Here is a 23237-nt window from a genome sequence, read left to right as displayed (position 1 = left end):
CTGGGAGGCATCATTCGCATCATTAATTAAGATAAAGGAATTAGTTAGAAAGCCTATGAACAAAATAATTATTTCAAACACAATCATTAAAGATATATTAAATAATCATTGGGGAAATTGTCTCTGTTCAATGTCCTTGTCATTAGCATGCTTGTGGGCATGTGCATATGAGAACACACACACACACACACACACGCACACGCACACGCACACGCACACGCACACATACACACACTCATACACACAAAAATGGAAAGAAAATGAATTTAAATAATAATTGTTCTTTATACTTTTCTGTATTTTCTGAACTCTGTAATTAGTATGACTTTTATCATGAAAAACAAAAACCACACATTTTATGAAATGCAATACTGATAAAGCAAGCTAGCATTTGTACGAGGCCAGGATGGAGAATTGACTAGCAGGGTACAGGGAACTCTTAGGTAACTGAAATGTTCTGTCATTCATGGCATGATTGCAATGGTTCTAGTTTCATTCTGTTGTTGTGATTAAAAACATTTTAGCCAGGCCAGGCATGGTAGCGCACATCTCTAATCATAGCACTTGGGAGACAGAGGCAGGCAGATCTCTGTGAGTTTGAGGCCAGCCTCATCTACATAGTGAGGTCCGAGCCAGCCAGGAACCTGTCTCAAAGAAAAAAACAACAAAAAAGACCAAAAAAAAAAAAAAAATCCACTCTGACTGAGTACAACTCAGGGGAGGATAGGGTCTATTTCAGCTTGCAATTTCAGATCATAGTCCATCATGGAGGAATTTCAGGAATGAACTGAAGAACTCAAGACAGGAACCCCAAAGCAGGAACCATGAAGGAACATTACTTTTTGCTCTATCCACTGGCTCACTCATAGGCTTAGTTAGTGGCTTTCTTGTACAGCCCATGACCACCTGCCAAAGGATAGTGTTGCCAGGGGTGGGAAGGGCCCTCCTGCGTCAATTAATAATCAAGACAATCCAAACAGACAAACCCATAGACCAGTTCCTCAGTGGAGGCTTTCTTCTCAGATGACTCAGCCCAGTCAAGTTGACAGCTAAAGCTAACTAGGACACATGGGCACAAGCATGTGTCAAAATGTACTAAATTGTATACAATACACTAACAAACCCACAGTACTTCGTATTATACAAAGTCGTAGTCAATGGAGTTGATTCAAGTTGAAGTTTTAAAGTCAATTTAAGGAATGCAAGTGGCCATTCCAACTCCTATCCTTAGGCATCATCCTGTTTGGAATAACAACAGCTGCTAAGCGACTGAGTTTCCTGTGTAGTAGCTGTTTCACCTCTGAAACTGGTGAGAACTGGCTCCACTTTAAAGCTAGGAAGAGAGAGAAATTGCAAAATAGAAGTGAATCTCAACCGAAGACAAAACAAAACTAGCTTCAGGAGCCTTAGTCCCTGCCTCAGTGTTCAGCTCAATTATATCTTCACTGAATACGTAATGCATGCCAGAAATTGTGCCTGCGCTGGGCACTTATACTAGGTTCATTCACCTGCAAGGATCAAGTCCAGGGTCTGGAAAGGAATGAAAGGAAGTCCCACCCCCATCCTTCCGGGTACTGCAGTCATGGGATGATGGATTTCCAGAGGCATCTGGCATCTTGCCACAAGCCACTGCATAGTCCAGGGTGAAATTGGAGTAGAAACCCAGACTCCTTGTACAAGGGCTCTGTCTGTATGACATGAAGCTCTAGATGGGGAAAATGATTAATTCCATGTTCTTGACAGTCGGAACAAAAAAGCAAGATGGATTGTCACTGCTGCCTGAGCTATCATGTTTCTCTTGTACAAGCAACGTACAGCAGTCACAGAGTGTTAGCCTGGGAAACCCAGGGGCTGTCTCAGTAGCCCCTTCTCATGCAGAAGACAGTGAGCAATCTCTCAGCCTGAGCTAGTTTCCTTACAACGACAGGGGTGTACTTCTCTTACTATTTTAGTTATTTTCTTGTTGCTGTGATGAAACACTGACCAAAGGCATCTTGGGGAAGAGAGGGTTTGTTTCATCTTACACTTCCAACTAACTGTCTCCAACCCCATCATCACGGGACTCCAAGGCAGGAACCTGGAGGCAGAACCTGAAGCTGAGACCATGGAGAAACATTGTTACTGGCTCACTCTCCATCACTTACTCAGATCGCTTTTTAACCACCTGCCCAAGGATGGCACCACTCTCTGTAGGCTGGGCCCTCCTACGTCAATCATTAATTAAGAAAATGCACCAGAGATTTGCCTACAGGGCATCTGATGGAAATATTTTCTCAGCTGAGGTTCCCTCTAGGGGGTCACCTAGCTTGTGTCAAGCTGAGGAAGAAAAAAACAAAAAAAGACAAGTTAATCAGAATACCTCCTTCAAGACTCAGAAGAGATGACCATGTGAAAGGGCTCAAAAACAAAACAAAATAAACCTTCAAGTGAGACTTAGCAAAATATAGACTGTGGGCCAAATCTGGCCCAAGCCTGCTCTAGGAAAGACCGTCTAAGGAAACACAGCTACGCATGACTGTTTACTCTCGTCTACAGCTGCCTTGGCAAGACAAATGAAGGAGCAGATGCTGCAGAGACCTCGTGGCTTGCAAGCTGAAACTATTTCTTACCCAGGCCTCTATGAAGTTCACCGAGGCTCCCCCAAGGCAGGGCTTATGTACTTGGGACCCCTTTTTACCAGAGAAATTCTATGCAACCCTGGATAAAATCAAATACTTACCAACTAGCATTGAGCAATTTACTTAAAAAACAAAACAAAACAGTTCTTTGGTATGCATACTATTTTATCATTCGTTAAGGGTGAAGGCAAAGTTGAATTTGAATGAGAGAGACATACTTGTTAGTTGAGTATTTGATGCTGTAGAATGCAGAACATCCTCAAAATTTCTCAGAGTTGAATGGTATTTTGATTTTATAACCCTCAAAGCTGACAATGCTGATTTTCTTTTCTTCAAAAAATTTATTTTTTTAACTCTCTCTCTCTCTCTCTCTCTGTGTGTGTGTGTGTGTGTGTGTGTGAGTGTGTGTGTGTGAGTGTGTGTGTGTGTGTGTGTGTGTGTGTGTGTATGTGTGTGAAGGTGTTTCCAGAGGCCAGAAGTACAAGCTTCTGGTGCTAGAGTTACAGGTAATTGTGAACCATTGAGAGTGGATGCTAGAAACTGAACTTGGGTCCTCTGCTAAAACAGTGCATGCTCTTAACTGCTGAGCCATCTCTCTAGCCCCTAGAATGCTGCTTTTCATAAATATGTAGTACAAAATGGCAGAAATATGTTTAGAGCCATTTCAGAAATTGTTGGAAATTCTGTTCTAATCTCCAGCAAAAATTAGTTTCATATTTCTATAAGACTCAAGTTGGCAACTAAACAGTAGCTTTTAAAATCAAATATCCTAATGCCAATGCAGTCCAAAGATACATGAACTTGATACTTAAGGCTGAGGACTGATGGTGGGGAATTGTTAAAAGTCCTTGTTGTTCATAATGTTAAGTCATTATGTTTCTATAAGAGCAGAAAACCTTGTGTGTGCTGTAAAACACCAAAGCTCCTAGCATACAGCAGTCTGGAATTTGAGCCTAGATACTTCAGGAAGCATTTGTTGGTACAGCATCGTGTGATGGCATGCACTGTGCAAAGTACACATGTGTGTTCAAAGCCAAGGTTACACAATGCAACATGATGAGTGCAGTGTTGCCAGGATACCTTGGCTTCATTACCCATTTACTTGGAATTAATTTTTGCTCATTAAACATCCAGCAATATTTTTAGCTGCCTAATTTTTCATGACCCCAACTGTCAGTTATGTGACCCCACATGTGGGTTGTGACACAATGCTGTGTCTGTGGGCAGATGTCAAGCAGGACCTCACAGAGTAAGACATAGTTGACCAAATCCATCATTAAGAATTTATCTTAACACAATAGAATGTTTATCTCTCATGGATTCATTGACTCTCAATAGACTTTCCACATTTTCAGTAACAGTCACATCTCTAGGCAAATGTGGCCTCCTATTTTCCTTAGTAAAGTTTGATCGCTACTAAGTTTTAGCTGTGATGTTAGTATACCTTCCTGAGTGGTTTCAAGTGGTTCTGCAGTTATTCAGTTTGACTAGGAAAACTCACCTCTTTATGTGTGCCGTAAAGCCAGTCCACAAGGGTGGGAATGGTTGTATGAAATCAGTGATTTAAAAAGCTTTAAGTTTTTTGCTATCTAAATTTAGATTGGCATTCTCACAGAAGACTCCAAGCACACGTCTTCATTATTAGATCAGCTCTCTGCCTTTCAGGAAATAGTAAGGAATGTGACTCAACTTCAAGCTCTTGAAGACAAGGACAGCATCCTTCCCCTGGGTGTGCGAGCCACAGGGCATTGTATCGTGAACAAATAGATGCTTGATGAATGTCCACTGACTGGCTGAATGGATGAATTCATGGATGTTTCTCCATTTGTAAAATATGTAGTGATAAATAAATAGATAAATCAAGTCTGCCTCGCCCTCCTATTGAGTAGCTAAAACGAGATAAAGAATGTCAAAAGGAACTGTCTGCCGTGCAGCTGCTATTCTGATGTTCTGACCACATCTCTGAGAAACGATGAATCAAGTGGTCCCCTTCTTCCTCCCTGCTCCACTGCCTTCCTGGCTTGCCTTAAGGATCCTTCAAGTGGGGGGAGGGAGCCAAGGGAAAGCATACCCCGGGAGTAAAATCAAAGGGGGGCTGTAAATGAGAAAAGACCTCTCTAAAGAAGGTATGCACCTTGAGAGTGGCCCCAGTAAAAACAGGTTGCCCTTAACTCAGTGGTTCTCAACCTATCTAACTCTGCACCCTTAAATACAGTTTCTCATGTTGTGGTGACACTCAACCATAAAATTATTTTTGTTGCTACAGTTATAAAAACTGCAATTTTGCTACTGTGGTGAATCACAATGTAAATATCTGGTATGTAGGTTATCTGATACGCAACTTCTGTGAAATGATCATTCCACTCCCCTAAGAGGTCTTGGCCCACAGGTTGAGAATCACCGCCTCAACTGGCAGTGTTTAAGCTGGAGGTAAGCTCCCATGAGCTGATTGTTCATCTCTGTGGAGTGGAGCTCCTGACCCACTCCCAGGTGCCTTACCTGCTTTCTGAACCCAGGAGTCACTGTACTGTCACTAATCTATAACAGTGCAAATGTCCCCAGAGAGCCCCAGAATTTTGGTGTCCACCTCTCTCTCTCTCTCTCTCTCTCTCTCTCTCTCTCTCTCTCTCTCTCTCTCTCTCTCTCTCTCTCTCTCTTGAGGTTCTAAATATCAGACTAGAAAGAATTAGTGGGTACTCTGGTCAGTGGTCCTGTATACAGTAAAACATTCAGGGGTTCTTGGCCTGCTTAATCTGCCTCAGGTGAGCCCTAGAACATTCCTTCTATATATCTTTTTCTTGCAGATTCTCATGAACCATAACTTGACTATTCCCTTCTAGCCCACTCTGCCCTGACACTTCCCACCTGGGGAGATGGCAGCCCCAAGTTCAAAGTCCAGAGTCCATCTCCACTCCAATTTCTTCTCCCTTAGCTCCCATGCTTTAGAAGCAATTCTTTGGTTTCTCACCCCTGTAAACACTGAGAACACATTTGGGTAGGAAAGGGTCTTAAACATACATTAGTTCCGGCAGCATTTGCATCCTACAATGAGTCACAGAATACACGCTTCATTAAACGCTCACAGAGGTAGATTTTTCTCCTTGTTCTATAGTCTCCATTCGGCTGGCCACTTCATGGAGAGCTCCCTTTAGAACCACAGAGTCCATGCCTTCAAGTTCACATGGCCAAGCCATCAGCATATCAATACCCCCAACAGCATGCCTACCTCGACACCATCCCAGCCTTTAAAAACATACTTGGATGGGAAAGAGCTAACCTTCCTCTGCTTTGTCTCATGTTCACCTTTCAAAGCTCAACACACATTAGCCCTCCTCGCAGGAGACTGCTCAGATCACTTATCTTGCTTCCTGACAGAGTCACCTTACCTCAGAAGAGATACCATGAGGACTTAGGAGCTTCCGTAAAGAATAAAGGTTTCCGTGCAAAACGTTCTTCCATGAAAAATAAGCCCTGACTTTCATGGCCAGTGCTTGCCCCTCTTCAAGGTTATAAACTGCAGAGAAGGCAGCTGGGTAAAGGCATGTCTCTCTCCAGCTCTCTCCCTGTGGAAGAAATTGCCAGTTCCTTAGGTACTCCAGAAGACCAAGCTACGTAGGTAGACACCCAGCTGAAACGTGAAAACAACTAAGTCAATCAGAAACATATTTTAGGAAAAACATTTGATGATAAATACCAGTGCTAACCATCTATATGCTTATGACAAAAAAAAATCCATTCCTGGGCATTACGTAATTATGTGTGATTAATTTAATGCACGAAAGACATGTGGGATAACATTCATTGTATATTCAAAATAGCCCACAGCTGAAAACTACCCAAATGGATGTATACATGGGCAAATAAAACAGAGGCCCATTCTCATGGTAGAATGATATGTATCACTGAGAATGGACAAAGTGGCACTACGTGATACAATACCAGTGGGGTTCACAAACAAAGTACTGAGTGAAAAAAAATCCAGACACAACAACCATGACTCCATTTACAAGACTTGCACACTGGCCAAAAACTAAAATAAAATAAAATAAAAAAGCAATCTATGTGTTAGAAGTGGTTTACCCTGGAGGTGAAGCGATTTATCATCAAACAAATTACATACCTAATAGTTAAATCAATTCTATTCTTCTCCTATTGATTGTTTTGATGGTCAGGAGAGAGATTTACAAAGGAGTTTGAAATGTAATAAATTCAATTCGTTTCTAAACAAGGCTCTATTGAGGACCTCCCTATAGACAGAGGTTGCTGTAAATCGGAAGGGCATCGAGAGAGTAAGATAAAATTTCCACAATCTAGGATGTCATATTCTAGACAGTCCCATTTTTCTTTACCTCTCTCTTGGTGAGTACCTAACCTGTCCAAGAATCTTAATTCAAAGATGCCCTTACCCTGTTGGACTTGAAGATGACTCCACAAGGAAGACCCTAGCTCAAGCTGACATTCGGTAATAACCACGATCTCCAAGACTACAGTTGGCATTTCTGGCACAAAAATATTTAATCATATCCAAGCTGCATTCAATACACCAAACGTTACTTCCTGCCTTTCTAGGAGAGGATCAAAAGCTGACTTGAGAGCTGGATGTCTTCCTTTGGCATTCTTCAGAGAGTTTATTAATGTCCCCCAGTATCCAGAGACTAGTAAACTGCTCAGATAATGGAAGTTTCCAGAATTCTAGTCTCCATAGAAGTCCTCCCATTGACAACTGACATGCTAAGAACTATTTCATTCTCACAGAATGCAGACGTCATCCCTGCTTTTACATCTCACTTCACAGGACTCAAACCAGGCTTGTTACCCAATATAATAAAAAAGAAAGAAGCCTCCCCGCCCCACCACCCCTTGATCTGTGGGATCTCACAAAACCTTGGACAGGACCTAGATGACTCCTGATCCCTCCCATCTGGAAACATGCAGAAGCCCCATGGGATGGTCTGCAGCCTGGGAAATCACAACACCTAACAGTATCAGCAACTCTAGCAAATATCTATGGAGAGAAACCAGATCGGGATGAGACTCCAGAGAGTACCCAGGCCCAGAGACACTCCTTATCTTTCACCAACTTTGATGAAGAGACAAAGGCCAAAGGGCTAAAGTCTATTCCTTAAGGTCACACTGTTCCATAATGTCAAACTGGGGGGAGGGGGCAGCAAAGAGACTTGGATCTCCAGAACCTCCGTATGCACTTGAACTTGCAACATTCAAGCTAGATGAATCAAATGCCTTCCTTCTGCATTCTGAACCCAGACTCTGTGGAGCGCCCTAGGGACTCTGTGCCAAATCAGACCAACTCTTAGAACTAAAGAAATTTAGCTGCCCAGGAGACCTTGCTCGTACTCTGATGTAGTTGGAAGGCTGCAGTATGAGGCTTCCTCTTAAACCTGGGCCCTTCTTTATACAAGTGCTTGGTTGAGATGCCATTTCCCAGGGCTGTGACTCCTCCCCCATCAAGAGGTCTCTGGCAGGGAAAGAGGCTCTCAGAGTTTTGTGAAAGTTTTATACAAAGCCAATATTTTCTCTTTTTTTCTTTTGGTTTTTCGAGACAGGGTTTCTCTGTGTAGCTTTGGCGTCTTTCCGGAACTCATTCTGTAGACCAGGCTGGCCTCAAACTCACAGAGATCTGCCTGCCTCTACCTCCCATGTGCTGGGATTAAAGGCGCGCGCCACCACTGCCTAGCCGCCAATGTTTTCTTAAAATGCCCTATTGATGAAACTTACTACAGTAATACTGTTTTATTTTGGGTTACTACTGCTATGGTGAAACATCATGACCAAAAAGAAAGTTGGGGAGGAAAGGGTTTGTTTGGCGTACAAGTCTACATGCATAGTCAATCACTGAAGAAAGTCAGTACAAGAACTCAAGCAGGGCAGGAACCTGGAGGCAGGAGCTGATGCAGAGGCTATGGAGGGGTGCTGCTTACTAGTCTGCTCCCCATGCCTTCCTCAGCCTGCTTTCTTATAGAACCCAGGACCACCAGCCCAAGGATGACCCGTCCCACAATTGGCTGAGCCCTCTCCCATCAATCACTGACTAAGTAAATGCTCTACAGGCTTGCCTACAGCCCAATCTTATGGAGGCATTTTCTCAGTTGGGGTTCCCTCATCTCAGATGACTCTAGCTCATGTCAAGGTGTCATAAAATTAACCAGTACAAATACATTGACCGACAGTCATCTTTTCACTTTCAAACCATGATGGACTCCCTGGGGATGTTGCTTAGAGCTGTAGTCCACAGAGGAGGAGCACCCAATGATGTCTACTTACATCTTCACTCACATAGACTAAGATTCCTAGACAGCCATATGTTCAAACTAAACATTGGCCAAAGGCAGAGAAGTAATAGGCAAGGTTGCTATAGGCTTTCTTTCCTACTTTTATTTTATTGTTTTTACTTTGTGTGAGAGGGTTTGCCTACACATATGTATATGTTCTGGGTGCATAGCTGGTGCCTGTCGAGGCTAAAAGAGGGCATCAGAACTGGAATTAGAGATGACCATGAGCCACCATGCTGGGAACCATACCGGGATCCTCCTCAAGAGCAGCAAGGGCTCCTAACCACTGGGTCTTCCCTGCAGCCCCAGGCTGTATATTTACTTTTCATACTTACAGTCTCTCATGAGGGCCTCAAGGAGGCTCCCTCTCAAAATGAGCTATGCGGCTCTTGTACTATTGGAGTTTTGGAATCCCCACTCCTATTTCCCAACCTTCCATTTTGTCCAATTTTTTTTTCACTTTACTACTGTTATAGTTTGGATCAGAAATGTCCCCCCACAGGTTTTTCACATTTCAAGGGCTTGTTCCCTGGCTGGCGGTGCTGTGGGAGAGGCTGGGGAACCCTTACTGGATGTCACCTAATTGGCAAGTCACTAGGGAAGGGACTTTAAGGTTCTGGGACCCTTTCTCTTTCCTGGTCCACTGTGATATGAACAGCCACAACTTCATGTTCCTACCGCCATGGACCAAAGCTATGTCTTTCTTCTTGTGATGTTACTAAAATGCCCTGAAACTACAAGTCCAAATATATCCCTCCTCTTTTAAGTCATTTCTGTCAAGTGTTTCAGTCAGAGGGGTGGGAAGTGGCCAACACAACCTGGTACTAAGAACATTTATCTTGCCTAGTGGTGGTGGCTCACACCTTTAGTCCCAGCACTCAGGAGGGAGAGGCAGGTGGATTTCTGTGAGTTCAAGGCCAGCCTGGTCTACAGAGTGAGTTCTAAGACAGCCAAGGCTACACAGAGAAAACCTGTCTCAAAAAAACAAACAAACAAAAACAACAAAAAAACCCACCCCAAATCTTTCTTGACCCTGTCCTCAAATTGCATGCTGGGTGAAGTTGTTTCAAATCTTCATTCAAAACATTTGGAACTCATGTGTCACTTCCATAGGAAGAGTTCTTGGTTTTCTTGGCTCCTTCTCTTGGCTTCCACCACCACGGACACAAGTTTTCACAGAAACAGCTCAGTTCATTCTAGCTTGCCTGCCTCTGTGTTTACATACTTTGGACAAAGAACCTGGAGCCATGATGGGTACCTAGTAGGTACTGAACCTGTGGCAGTGTAATCAAAGAGACCCTTACCTCTCTGGCTCCTCCATTCTTTGCCCTCCTACCCACTTCTCTGATTTTTCCTTGACTCTAGTCTCCCATGCCTAATCTTTTTTTGACTATTGTTTCACCATTTTATCTAAATTGATAAAGATAATGTCATCAATGCTATCAATCATAATAGCCAATATCTACTGAGCACCGATGGCATGCAAGACATGTCAATGAACATATTACATGTAGTATATCATCAAATCATTGCAACGTTGGCTGATGCTCCATTATTATTATCCTTATTTTATAAAGTAGTAGCCGAGGCACACAGTGGTAACTTGTCTAAATAACCATAGCTAGCAAAGAGGGGACCAAGCCACAGGCATGCTGTATTTTACTAAGTTTTCATCATCTTGGACAAGAAAGTATGTGTCCCTTGGTCAGATTCTGACTTTGGGATCCCTTGGGGTCTTGTTCCCACTTCCCCTCATGCTGTCTGGTCGGAAGGAATTTTAAGCACAGCAAAAACAGTGAGGTTGAGAAATGAAGATGAGAGGTCAAACCACACTTTAATTTTCTCATCTAAGAAACAAGAAAAATAGCATCCCTAACTCAAGGCATGCACCAAGTCATGAATGGGAAAAGTACCTTATAAAAACCCTGCAGAACTCTGTTGACACATAGGCGCACGATCACCTTACACTAACCTCTCCATCACGCCAACTTCAATTTCATCTCCTCCTAACCCTTAACTACTCCTCTTCTAGTCCTCATCTCAGGAATCCCAGCCTGAGCCACATCTCATCCCTTGAGACACCACCACACTCCCGGTCCAGAGCTGGAGCCCACTCTGTGTTTCAATTGTTTACACTACGCTCATAATTGGGTTTGTCGTGAGTTGTGTCAAAGATTAGAGGAGCCGGAGAGTCATTTCCTCCCATGACAGCTCTTGGAATTATTGACAGGAAACAGATGACCAGGGAGGCTCATCGGCCTCCCACCCTAGCCCTGGGAACTTCGGGCATTTCCAAGGTCACATGTCCCCTTCCCAGGCTCTGATTTCACACTAGGTCAAACTGTACCTGAGACAAAGTCAACTGAGTCCATGAAGAACCTTTGGCCTCTGTGTGGCACAGGAGGTCTGACCCAGCAGTGGACTGTGGTCTAGCTGGTTTATAGCCAAGAATTTGTTTCCTCCGGAAACAATTCCTTAGGAGAGTTAAGTTCCCAGGAGGGCTGCGGCAATCTGCAAGAAGCCCTGGGCAGCGGAGTCTGAGCGCTTGCTGGATTTTTGCACCTTGGAGGCAAAGTAAAGGGAGGAAGCAAGTGACTCCTCCAAGTAGGATGGATCAGTCACAAAACAGGAAATCAAGCCAGGAGGGGAGCTGTGCCCCGACATAGGGCCAGTGCTCAGGAGGCTGAGGCAAAAGAATGGAGCATTCAAGGGCATAAGCTATGTAGGAAGAATCTGTCCAGAGAGAGAGACAGAGAGGCAGACAAAGAGACACAGAAAGAGAGAAACAGGGAGGGAGGGAGGGAAAGAGAGAGCAAATAGGAGCTAAGGTTCCCAGAAAAAAAGACCACGCCCACACTGAACATTCTATTTGACTGATGAGAACTTCCATTATGGCACAGAATTAGAATGTGGCAGGTCCGCAGCCAAACCCTCTCATACTCCCTTCGCCCCTTACATGGCCATTTATCGCCCATCTCTGTGTGTGGCCTAACATCTCTGTGTAATGGAGGACAGACACCTAGTCTCCACCAACACAAAGGCTAAGAATGTCACCAGCAAGTTTCTGAGGCCCACAGCAGGAGCTTCTGGACTTGGCTGGAACTATAACTTTGCTGTGTAATGTTTCCACTAACACATTCAAGGTACATTTTGGTTCAGGATTTTCTTTATTATTACCATAAAAAAAAAAAAACCCTCAAGGAACTGTTATCACATTGGAACACAGTATTTTGGGGCAATCTAAATGTGTGTTCCCAGGCCACAGTCACTCATATTTGCCTCCAGAATAAATGATTTCCTTTTCCCTTGGAGGTAAGAGCTGTGTCTTTTTGGATGAGTAGAGGAGCGGAAGGGTAGAGAGAGGAGAAGAAGGAAAGGAAGGGAGAGAGGGGAGAAGGAAAAAGGAGGAGAGGGGAGGGGAGGGGAAACCAAGCAATTCACTTCCTTTCTTCGAATCTCCATCAATTACACAAAACAGGGATGTTCTCACCACCATCTCTCAGTGTTCTGCTTTGACATTCTGTGATTGTTCAGGACTGCATTAAGCAAACATCGATGGGAGTTAAATCTGTCTATGTTACCCTCTGAGGCAGTGGTTCTCAACCTTCCTAAGGTTGCGACCCTTTACTATACAGTTCCTCATGTTGTGGGGACCCCCCAACCCTAAAATTATTTCGTTGCTACTTCATAACTGCCCTTTTGCTACTGTTATGAATAGTAGTGTAAATAGCTGATATGCAGCTCAAGGGGTCGAGACCCACAGGTTGAGAAAGACTGTTCCGAGGGCTTATTTCCCACCTGCTGACACTCTCCCTTTAAGAGAGCCTAAGTGTCTGGGCCAAACTTCCTTTTCAACAATGGAAGTGTATTCTCCAAAGTTTCTTCTTCCCCTTGGCTCCTCCAGCCCAAACTCTTACTTCTTTGCAGCATGAGAAAGCATTCTGATAGAAACAGTTCTCACTACTATGGGGAGAGCTTGTAAGTTCTTCTCATCATGAATTTTTACTTTTGAACATAGATGAATTCCTTTATCTAAGGGAACCTTTCATTTTCTGGAAATTCAGGCGGTAAAAGAAGTAAAAAGGTCCAGTTGAGAGACAACTTAAGGTACCTGGTGTGAGAGACCATAGTTAACCTGAAACATCCATCCACGCTTGCACAGATCATACATGCTACGTGATTAAACATACATTGAACATAAATGGAAATGCTTGGGTGCAGGACAGTTGTGCACAGGAAAACTACTGATATGACTACGCTGTAAGCATTGATTCCTTTTGTGCGCAGAGATAAGAATAAAACCAGACAACTGTGAACTCCCATTGCTTTGCAAAGGATTCCTCTTGGTGTGCTATGGACAGGACCTGGGGTTCTAAGCCTGAGAAAATCAACTTGCAGGGTGTGTTACTCTGCACTTGGTTTTGTTGTTTTGGTTGCTGTTCACTTGGTTTTGTGTTTTCAGAACCAGGATTTAACAAGTCGAGAAGAAGAACTTTGACTTATGAGTGGGAGGAAGAACAATACTAAGTCTAGAAGAATGAAGGGAGAAATCGCTGGCTCCATATACATACCTTTCAAGAATCAGAAATTTATCCCCAAACACCCAGATAATAAAAAGGGGCTTTGTGAGCTAGCTCATAAAGTCATCCAAAACCCATTCTATTAATTCTTTCACCTCACAGTAGCTTGAGAATGTCATGAGGAAAGTATTCTTTAGGAAATGTATTGTAAAGTTTGGAAATAAAAAACAGATGAGCTGTTTTTCTCAACAGAGGGCTGTTTTCCTAAATCATCCAAAAGCTAATTAGAATTCCAAGGGCATTTGTTTGAAACCCATAACTCCAGTGAACTCAAATTAAGCAAGTTGCTCCCTACAGGAAGGGTGTGGGGACACACTGTGAGGGATGCTGAGCAGGAATTGGGCAGGCAGAGGGCATGAATTGAACACCAGAACACCAGGCAAAGTCAAGGGCATCTGAGGTTGCTGGGAACAAGATGATGTAGACATGTATGTACTGAGGTCCAACTCGAGGCAGGCAGATGCCATCCGACAATTCCTAAATCACCTGTAGTCTCCTGGCCACAGAGCACAGATGGATTCTATGGCACAAGCTGGCCTTGCTCTCCCTGGAAACTGGGCTCCTTGCTCTCACAGGACAGGGAGCTCTAGATAGAGTGCTCTGAGCAGTGTTGTTATGTGAGGGAACTGCTTGACTGTAGAAAGTGAAAAAAGTAAGGAGCAGAGTTAAAGAAACAAGGTCCCGAGGGGGTGGGTGGGGGGTGGGGTGGGGGGTGGGGGGTGGTGGTGGGGGGTGGCAGCGGCGCATGCCTTTAATCCCAGCACTCGGGAGGCAGAGACAGGTGGATCTCTGTGAGTTCGAGGCCAGCCTGGACTACAGAGTGAGTTTCAGGAAAGGCGCAAAGCTACATAGAGAAACCCTGTCTCAAAAAGCAAACAAAAAAAAGAAAGAAAGAAAGAAAGAAAGAAAGAAAGAAAGAAAGAAAGAAAGAAAGAAAGAAAGAAAGAAAGAGAAGCAAGGTCTCAAGGGCCCACAGAATTATCTAAATTGGACTGTAGGTACTTGCCTGGTCTTGGGTGAGAGGAATCTTGGCCAGACTAAGGTTAAACGGAAGGGAAGGGAGGGATCTCCGTCTACCACCTTCTGTTTTGATTGCTGTCACTTCTGATGCAACAACAGTCCAGGGCAGCAGATTTGCATAGCACTTGGAGGCAACATGGGGCACACTCCCATATGACAGGCACATCACATTTCAGTAGACAGGTCGTGTAGATTTGCATTTCTCTAGCAAGCTCATGTAACATGCACAGGTCCAGCATGCTCACCTCCTCCTCCTCTTCCTTCTTTTTAAAACATGTTTCTCCCACAACCATTGGGGAAAAATGGGATCACCTTATTCACCAAGAGGTGTGTGTAATTGATAATGGACTGTCAAGGGCCAGGGAGTCCATTAAAAAATATTGATGTGGAGACATCGAGTGAGGTGATGGCCTGTTCCTCAGAACAAAGGATGCTCAGAGAGAGAAACCAGAAAAGGCCCTGCAGCGTGATATGCCTTTCCAATCCCTTTAGCTCTTCTTTCAGCTCTAATACTGAAGTGTCTAGACGTTTCCCCCTTCCAGTATAATCTCTCATTTTCTGCCTCTGTTATTCGTGTGCTTGGCATTGTCAAATACGTCATCTAAATCAATAGTATCAATACCCTCCTAAAGCACACCTCTAACCATTCCTTTTTCTGTTCCTGGCGTCATTTTCCCCCAACAGCTCTTGGCTTTGCCTCTGCTTACTCATCTGCTTTGGATTTTTTTTTTTCACTTGTGACCTGGCCTATCTTCCTCGGCAGGAAATTCATTTGGCATTATGAAGCCTGTGACTGGGAAGACTGATGGCCCCAGGGAACAGGGTGGCTTCCATGCTTCCTTCCAGGATGGGGGAGGTGGTGGGGGTAGGGCTCTGCTTCTTGTCAGTGGAAAGGCACCAGTGGGAAAAGAGGCCTGATGGCCAACAAACCACGACAAGCCCCCGGGGTGGGAGGGTCAGTGAGGAAAGGTGCCTGATGCCAAGAACAAGCAAGGAACGGAGGTATGGCAAAGCCCTCGGGTTCCCAGCATCCTAACCAGAGTGACGAGTCCAATAGAGAGGTGGCAGCCTGCCAACCCACTCATCGGTGTTGTCTCGTGTAACAATCCAGGGAGATGTCTTTAGCATGGAAGCTTCTAGATCCCTCCAAGAATTCCTCACCTTAACAGCTATGCCATTTAGCCATCCTAAAGCTTGCAATAACATGAAGGGGTTGGCTCCTCAGAAAGTAGCACTTTTATTGCATTGCATGGGCGACAACATTCAAAAGGAACATAGCAGGGATTTATCCTGAGACGTTTTCCTCCCAAAGTTCCATAGAAAGGTTGTCCTGTGCCCTTCAAAGCGTGAACGTCCGATCATGTGATGACAAAGGCATAAAACCCCATGGTTTTGAGTCAGAACTTTCAGCAATGAGAAAGCAGCCCCAAGAACCTAAGTCCTCCCTAGTGTCCTCAGTCCTCTGTATCACCACAGATGGCCTCAGTGTTACCATCTCCAAAATGGAAGTAATAAATACTTTGTATAATTTAGTGGGGAAATTCAAATAATCATTTCCAATGAGCATAAAACACTTATCCTGGAGGTATGATTATTCCTTATTGATTGGGTCTGCAACTTGGTGAGAGGTTTGTGGGAAGTCTTTACCCTGGACATTGAGTGTGATTTGCCTGTTGCACGTACAAGTGAATGTGTGAGAAACAGAGCCAAGACCAAGGTGCTGAAGACTGAGTTTTGGTACATCACCTCCATTTATCATTAAGGTTTATGGAAACCTTAACCCACATGCTGATAGGGATGCAGATGTGGAGCCTTCAGGAAGGGGTTTTCAGTCAGCAAGGCTGAAACCCTTATGAATGAGTTGATGCCCTTATGAAATCAACCTATAAAATTCTCCATGTCAGCATGCTTCTGTGTGGGAATGGAAACCCCCAGTCTGCAATCAGAAAGATTCTCTCACGAGACCCTGACTGATCTGATGCTTTCATCCCAGACATCATGCTGCCAAACTGCAAGAGATAAACATCTGTTTATAAGCCTCCCTGCTTGATCACAGCAGCCTAGAGTGCTGAGACAAAGGGGAAGGTACAGGTGGGTGCAGGAATGTTCGAGAGTATCGGCCTTTGGGTGGTCACTGAGACTCAGAGAGCTCTAATGCCACACTGATGGATGAATTGCTTTGGATTCAGCCATTTCAAATAGCCCTTCTTAAAATATAACACGGTCAGTTATTCACAATGCAGTTTAGCAACCTGTTCCCTCACGGTCAAATGAGCCATTACAGACACCGTCTAGGCAGTTAAGGCAGTAACACAGTTGACTGTGAGCTGTAAGGGAATAGTCAGGAAAATGGGTGTGTCTTCCCTGCTCTGCTAAGGTCTGGATCCTAAGATTCATCATCTTTTTTTTTTTTTCTTCTTCTAATCTGGGAGAACAATGACCCTTGGAGATACCATCATGAACAAAAACTGAAGTACTTCATTTGAAAGTACTGTATGTACAGACGCTCCGTCAACACTGCCAGCCATTATTTCCTAGGTTTATTTCGGGCAGCGAAGACTGCATGATCATTTTGCAGCTCCATTTTAGTCCTGATGCACACTGAATTTTCTGTCAATTGAATCTCCCGTATCTTTAACATATCTGTTCTGTCCCATCGTATAAAGGAAGAGCCCTTTGAACAGATGCCAGGACAGGGTTTTCCACCTTAAAGAGACCCTTGATGACAATGTCTCCAGCCTCCTGCCTAGTGGTAGCCCAAGGTTCTCAGAATGGTGTTACCATCTGCCTAGGGATCCCAGAAATAACATTCAGGAGACACTGTGTATGTGTCAGGTATGATTGACAATACATGTGTGTTAAATTTGAGGCTAGGCTACAGTAAACATGCTCTCCTTTGCAGATTTTTTTTCAGACCTTATAGTTTGAATGTGATAGGCAACACTGCCCCCCCACACCCCTTGTCTCCACACAGACACACAGACACACAGACAGACGGTTTGAATGTGTTGTCCCTGGCTGGTGGCATTATTTTAAGAGGTTGTGTTAATGGAGAGAGATGGGGTCTAACTTGAGGAAAGAGGGTACTAGGCATGACTTCAAAGATTACATAAGCCCTCCAGACCCTCCTTTCTTCCCCTGTCCAGGTGGGAGAGAAGTACCTTGGCCACCAGCTCCTGACATTGGGATGTTCCATCTAAACCTATGGAGTCAACTGACCATGGACCAAACTCCGTGAAATCATGAGCCAACATTAACTCCTCCTCCCTTAGGCAGCTTATGTCAGTCAGGTTAGTCACCGCTACTCACAAGCAACTGATGCACCAAACAAGAAGAATAACTGATTACACGAGTGTGCTTAGAAAACAAGCTGAAATAAAATTATCCCAATGTTCGTCATTACTTTTCAGTTGGGGAGAATGAAAGATTGGGAAAGGGTAGGAAAAAGAGGAGGAAGAGAATGACGGGAAGAAAGTGAGGGTATGGAAGCCATGTTCAGAGAGGATGATGAGGGCTGCCGTGAAGTTGCAGAATCATCAAGTTTCCATGAGTTAAGTGTCACGCTACTAAAAGTGGATAACGGGCTCACTGAAACATCAGACCACCCGGAAAGGGGCTTATCCGCCCTGAACAACAATTTACCTTCAAGAAGTGTTGACCAATCAATGGCTCGCCTGAAAGAAATAACAAAGCCAGAAATCCTTTAGAGTAGATTACCATCCGACAAGGAAGACAATGATTATAAAAGATACAAACAAAAATGTAAAGCTTAAACATTTTTTTTTCTCAAATTTTTGACAGAGGAACACTTTCTGAGTGTAGTAAGGAACCACAGAGAATAAAATCAATAGCCTTTGCAACAGAACATTTTCAAACTGGCCCAAGTACGACACACAAATTTCACCTTTTAAAATATGTAAAGAATAGACGTACAGAGAAGTAGGCAGTGGCTGATGTGTATGTAGCAAACCAGAATAGACATGGGCAGCTCCCCAAGAACAGGCTGAGTCCACTCCTGTCTGCCTTTGTATTTCTAAATAATCCAAGCTCTTATCTTCTGCCTCTATCAGATTCTGTGTACTTGAAGACATTTTTATGATAGCCATAGCCTTACTATTTTATGATCATTGGCCAACTCCAGGCAATTCACATTTCCACGCTTCCTGTTTGTTTAACAAGAGCCCCATCAGCAATGAGTGAAGGATGCAGCCTGCACTGGCCCAGGACCAGGTATTAGAAGTTAGGGCCCCTCCCCTGGAGCTTTCTCTAGTTTCCTCCAGAGGGAGACACAGAAACCTTACTGACCAACCCAAAAAAGAGGCTCAGAAACCTGCTCTGGATCACTGTCCTTTGGCCCCAGGGGTTTGTGCTCTGAGTGTTTCTCTTACAATCAGTATCCTGCTTTGTGGGGACAGGCTGGCTCATCTGGGCTTGAAAACACAGGCCTGGTCCTGGTTCTGCTTTGATCAAGAAGCATTCTGAGGCTTGGCATCATGATGCATGCCGTTAATCCTAGCACTCGGGAGGCAGAGGCAGGTGAATCTCTGTGAGTTCAAGGTCAGTGTGGTCTACAAAGTGAGTTCTAGGACAGTCAGGGATACATAGTGAGATCCTGTCTCAATAAGAGGAAGAAAGAGGAGGAGGAGGAGGAAGGAATATAATAATAATAATAATAATAATAATAATAATAATAATGAGAAGGAGAAGGAGAAGAACTCTACTGAAAACTAAACTAGATGTCAGCTCTAGGGTGGATTCACACTCCCCTCTCCACTGACATTGCACTGTGCCGTCGACCTACCTGCCTATTTCCCCATAGCTTCTGCCTCAAGAGCTAATTTACTTCTTAGAATGCTGGAGCTTTTTGTTAAACCGAAGGGGAAGGAGTAAGTAGCCAGGATGAAAGAAAGGGTACCCAGGGAGGCAAAGCTTTTGGCTTCCCTGAGCTTGAATACTCTGCACAGCATCCTCCCTTCCCCTCTGAGATTGCTGTGAAGATGCGATACTTGAAAGGCGGAATTTGTCTCTCTAAACACTGTGCCACGAAAGCGGAGTATGACAGTGGAGGCGAGGAAGAGGTCCTCCAGTTAGGGCTTATGTCTGATTGGTTACAAATGTCCTTCCTTTTTAAGTTGAGCTTCTCCGAGAGAAAACTGAGCTCACTCAGCTACCATTTTCATAAAACTAGATACTCTCCCCGGCCTCCTTGGGATGGGCTTTCCTCTTGAAATGGTGGGTCTCTCAGGTGAGCGCTGCTCTGTTTTTTTTTATCTGGGTTAACAATGGGGTGATGTCATCTTGCTGCCCCAACAGTAGGCATGCCCCCAATAAGTAGGATGTTGAGGAGGTAACAGCTGTCATGGGGACTATTTTTCCTGGACAATTGGACAGTTGGGCTCAACCTGAGTTTTCTTGATCTGATCTGCTTTCAGGTTTACAGGCTTCCAGGGTTGTCTTAATTAGGGTTTCTACTGCTGCAATGAAACACCATGAGCAAAGGCAATTTGGGGAAGAAAGGGATTTGGTTTACACTTCTACATTGTAGTCCATCATTGAAGGAAGTCAGGACAGGAACTCAAACAGGGCAGGAACCTGGAGGCAGAAGATGATGTAGAAGCCACAGAGGGGTGCTGCTTACTGTCCTGCTCTCCATGGCTTGCTCAGCCTGCTTTCTTATAGAGGCTAGGACCGCCAACCCGGGAACCTACAAGTGGCTGGGCTCTCCCCCATCAATCACCAAATAAGAAAATGCCTACAGCTGAATCTTGTGGAAATATTTTCTCAGTTGAGATTCCCTCCTTTAAGATGATTCTAACTTGTGTCAAGTTGACATAAAACCAGCCAACACAAGGGTACAGTTCTCCATGTCTCTATTTGTATCCCAATCTTCCCTCCATGTGTAGCATTCAGTATTCACTCATTGGAAGGCAAAGTAAATTACTGTTTGTTCCAGCATTGTTGTTTGTTTTCACTCTTTTGGGGGGCCCACCACCCAGCTCCCAAATAAATCACACACGGAGGCTTACTAATTATGAATACCTGGCCTTAGCTTGGTTTGTTTCTTGCCAACTTTTCTTAACTTTCAATTACCCCCATCTACCTTTTGCCTCTGGGTGTTTACCTTTCTCTATTTCTGTATATCTTTCTTCCTTACTCTGTTGCTGGTTGGGTAGCTGGGTGGCTGGCCCCTTGCAGCCTCCTCCTTCTCTGGCTCCTTCTTCTGCCTCCCAGATTTCTCCTTCTATTTATTCTCTCTGCCTACCAGCCCCACCTATCCTTTCTCCTGCCTCCCTATTGGCTCTTTATTTGACTGTCAGGTGTTTCAGACAGGCACAGTAACACAGCTTCACAGAGTTAAACAAATGCAACATTTAAAAAAAAAATACAACACATCCTTGCATCATTAAAGCAAATGTCCCACAGCATAAACAAATGTTACACACCTTAAAATAATATTCTACAACATTCCAGAGCTGCTGTAGATGTATGAAATTGCATTGATCTAGCACATTCACTTGATCCTCATCCTAACCTTGTGAATTATCAGTATTAGACCTGGTTACCCATGTGAGGACATTTTTCATAACAGATATCACACAGCTGCTCTGGCTTGGATATGGTCCACCTGCCTCCCAACTAAGTGCATTGAAAACCTAATCCCCGATGCAGAACATAGTGGGACACAGTGGGCGTTGGAGACATAATGGCAAATGATTAGGTCCTCGATGATCCTCCCCTTGAAAAATCAGTTGGTGCTATCGATAAAAGGGCCTGAGGCCTCCAGTTTAATCTCCTACTCTATCTCAACTTCTCTTTGACCTTCCTCCATGGGACAATATAGCAGGAAGGATCTGCCAAATGACTGCCTCTGGATTTCAGACTTCCTGCCATCTAGAACTATGAGCATATAAATTTATAGTCACCATGAATCACCTTGCCTGGGGTTTTCTGTTATAGCAGCACAACTCAGAATGATACAGCCCACATGATTCTCAGTAGGAACAACTGGCTATCCAGGGGCATTTTCTCCTGTAGCTGGAATTTTTTTTTTTTATAGGTAGACTATGCCACCAGGTGGAAGACATACATTGTCCTCTTGGAAGACAAGTGGCCGCAACACACACACATACAGTGAAGTGGGAAGAATGAAGTCTTGGGTCTGGAAGTGGAGAGGAGGAGGAGGAGCACAGTTTACTCCTCTGGTCAAGCTGTCGACTCAACTCTTTAGAACAGACACTGAAGGATGGAGTGGAGCCTGATGTAGGCAGCCCATCAGAGAGACAGAGAATGGACTAATGAGTTACTGGGGACAGGGGTAGGAGCAGGAGTCTCAGAACGAAGACCCTCGCTTATGCGTGTGGAGCTCTAGGAGGCCCACTGGGCTGCAGGGGTTGGGTGGTGACAAGCTGAGGGGGACCCAAAATTACCCTGATTGCAGGTGATCGGCTGTGCCTGAATGGTACTTCCTGATTCCTCTAACTTCCCCTAGAAGGACTCAAGCTTTCATCCTAGGTTGCCACTACACTCTCCATCTTCTCCCTTTACCTCTTTCCAGATGTTGGTGGTCGTGGCGCCAAAGGGAAGAGGAAGAAAAGGAGTAGAGAAAGGCCCGTTTCCTAGGACATCCCCAAAGGATTGCATGAATGTCACAGCTTCCACTATTAGCAGTTATATCCCTCGAAGTCAATGAGCCACCCTCAGTTAGAACACAAACGAACCGGATGGAGCCGCTCACAGCTTATTAAGTGCCAGCTTATTAAGTAACTTATTAAATATTAAAGTTATTGAGTATTAACCTTATCAGTATCTTATTAAATAGCTTATTAAACATGACACAGGGCAGTAGCATGAAGTGAATAAAAGTTGGAGTGATTATACTAAAGCGCTAATGATACAGAGAGTCTCTCTTCGTAGGCTAGGCACTGGTCTAAGCATGCTTTAAGTATTCTCTCCTTTAATCCAGAAAGACAATGCTGTCACCACCACCCTTGCAAAACAGAGAGCTGAGGCCTGAACATAAAGCTGCTTGCCTTTAGAGGTGCCTACCAAAGACCAAGGGGGCAGAACCTGGACTCTATTACAGTTGGTATGATTGAGCACCATCCCCTCCACACACATACACACACACACACATACACACACACACACACACACACACACACACACACACACACACACTCAGCATAGGGGTTGTTTGCTGGGTTTTAGAAATAAATGCTGCTGCAAAATTTTGGGTGGGACCCAAGTTGAGTTCCAGGGGACCTACAGAAAGTAGGATGCTTTTTATGAAGTCTCGAAATGGAAAATGCACCAAGATGCTCTTCAGGGGTAGGGGTGTGTGTGTGTGTGTGTGTGTGTGTGTGTGTGTGTGTGTGTGTGTGTGTTTTATTGGATAGTGAACCTAAGTTCTGGCACATTCTAGGTAAGTGCTTTGCTTTTCCACTGAACTACAGCCCATTCTGTTGATGTTTTTGAGACAGCTGCCCAGGCTGACCTTGAACTCATTCTGCAGCACAGGCCTAGAGCTTTTTTAATATATACATGCATATCTGGTATATACAAATATGCATATGTGTGTTTGCTGGTTTGTGGACACACCTTTGGGGAGTTGGGTGTGAATGTATTGTTTGCGTCCATGCAAACTCTGAAGTCAACATTGTCTTCCTCCATTATTCTCCACCTTATACTTTGAGGCAGGGTCCCATGTTGAACCCAGAGTTTTGGCTAAG

This window comes from Peromyscus eremicus, chromosome 22 (genome assembly GCF_949786415.1).
Source record: "Peromyscus eremicus chromosome 22, PerEre_H2_v1, whole genome shotgun sequence".
NCBI classification, from domain to species: domain Eukaryota; kingdom Metazoa; phylum Chordata; class Mammalia; order Rodentia; family Cricetidae; genus Peromyscus; species Peromyscus eremicus.
This window is presented reverse-complemented; position numbering follows the sequence as displayed.